Genomic DNA, 2,567 nt, shown 5'->3' on the forward strand with positions numbered 1-2,567 from the left:
CCAGCTTAAGTTACGAGAAGAGTGTGGCTAGAAGGATATGATCGTCCACATTTTATTACAGATTTCCTTTCTTCTCCTCGAAGGTAAAATAGAAAATATAATATGTGACGTAAAGGCCGAATGCATTCTTTGATTGGCCGTACCCTTTGCTGTGCCTGCAATTTCGACTATTCAAGGCTCTTCAACACATCTTGGGTCAGCAAACCAAAATAAATATCATTAGCTGAAGATGACTCCTACTCTGCTAAAATTTATATTTGTGTCCCTTAGTCCTACCTTTCTCACCATTAAGTTTGAAAAAAGATGATGTATCAACACTATCAGTTCCCTTGTCAATCTTAAACACCTCAATCAGATCCCTTCTAACTCTTCTTTTTTTCTAGAGAAAATAATTTCAGAGATCTTAACCTCTCATCATATGACAACCCCTCCATCCCAGGCACCATGCTAGTAACCTTCTCCTGAACCCATTTCCAACAATTCAATGTCCTTCCTAAGGTAAAGAGTTTAGAGACTAATCAACCACTACACCAATATCCCTTTCTTTCATAACACTGTTAAGGTTATTCCCAACCAAATTATACTCATAATTTAAATTATGATAACCCACATGCGTTATCTTGTATATTATGATAATTAAAACCCATCTGTTATTTATTTGCCCAACTCACTAAATGATCTACATCCTTTTATAAAGCAGCAGCATCTTCCTCACAGCTAGCAACACCCAATACCTTAATATCTTCAGCAAATATAAGTAATTTATTGACCATTCCTTCATCTATGGCATTATATAAATAAAAAGAACAAAGGTCCTAAGACTGAGCCCTGAGGTACCCCACTTGTGAAATTAATCCAGTTTGACTGAGCTCCATTAATAACAACCCTCTGCTTTCATCTATCGAGCCACTCTTCTATCCAATTAGCTAACTCATCTCCCACACCTAAAGATAAAAAAAAAATTCAAGCCTTTTATGTAGCACCTTGTGAAATGATTTCTCAAAATCCAGATACACCAAATCTACACCGTTACCCTCATCTACATAAGCAGTAACCTTTTCAAAGAATGTAAAAAGATTTGTAAGGCAAGATTTTATCTCAGTAAAACCATGTTAACTATTCAATAAAATTCTAACTTTGTTAAACGACTTTGTAAACCATCTTTTATCAGACTTTCCAAAACTTTTCCCACAACTGATGTAAGACTAATGGGTCTATAATTACTGGGACAATTTTTATCACCTCCCTTGAAATGAGGAGTTACATTACCCAACTTCCAATCCTCTGGTACTTGCCCACTATTCAGGGACTTACAACAACAAAAATAGTACCAAGTGGCTCACATATCCATTAACCTCCTTGGAAACTCTTGGGAAAATATTATGTGGCCCAGGAGATCTATCGGTCTTTAAACTTTCCATTTTTTTCTTAACAAGTTCGGAATTAATGTGATCTTGTTTGCTTTAGATTAATACATACCTGTATTCGTTCAAGAGTTATCAAACGAACACGTACTTGTATATAATTATTTTGTATGTGTACTGTGTCAGTAAGCTTCTTATGACCCCTAGTTCAATTTTTGTAATTTTTATGTGTGCTATACTGATAGCAAGCAATTTGAATAGTAAAATAATAGTTAAAAGAGCTTACAAAACTGAAATCAAATAATAAAAGCATGATCTAAAAGCACGCACGTAGTATAATAATAATATCCAGGTGCACACCCTAAGAGTCCACTTGGTATGGGGACAAAATTTCAGATTTCTGGGTTCTTTGCTCTTGGAGCTGTGGCAGTCACATATTCGTTTCTCTGTGGTTTTTCGCTTGCTTACCTCACAAAAAGATGAGCACGCACGTGAATAAGTAATAACACCCAGGTGTACACCCTCAGGATCCACTTAGTTTGTGTGCAAAATTTCAGGTTTCTAGATTCTTTCCTCTTGGAGTTATGGCTATCACACACAGACCCACAGACACGCCCTTTTATTATTATAGATTGTTCAATTATTATTCAGTATTGCTTATTATTGTCTCACATCATAATTAGTTATATTTTATTGAGTGTTTTTCTCTTCATTTGGTATCATTTTATACTCTTCTTCACATGTAATTACTGATGTTGTATTTAGTTTATTATTTTTATCAAAGCATTACAAAAATAGTCTTGTAAACTGCTATGAAAGGTGGCATGCTATTCTCAGAAACCATGTTGTTATATCAAATTTACACCAAAAACTTTCTGCAGAGGGGTAATGGTGGCTAGATAATCTATAATAATAATAATACTCAGTTTTTGTCTATCTTGAAAATACGCATGAACTTCATTTCGTCGGATGTAAATATACTTTACAACAATATATTTAAAGCTTATCAAAGATTCCAAAAAGGTCTAACGTTAGGTAGTATAATAAATTATAAGTTTACATACTGATAGTATTAAGTACGTTAAAGTGTAGCTCTAAATAAACTAAAGGATAAACCGTACACAACTTACAGTGTTAATTTACCTCTTTATTGAATATATGCCGTATTTAATATAGGCTTAACTAATGATAGGCCTAAGACCA

Source organism: Limulus polyphemus, unplaced genomic scaffold, assembly GCF_000517525.1.
Source record: "Limulus polyphemus unplaced genomic scaffold, Limulus_polyphemus-2.1.2 Scaffold1315, whole genome shotgun sequence".
NCBI classification, from domain to species: domain Eukaryota; kingdom Metazoa; phylum Arthropoda; class Merostomata; order Xiphosura; family Limulidae; genus Limulus; species Limulus polyphemus.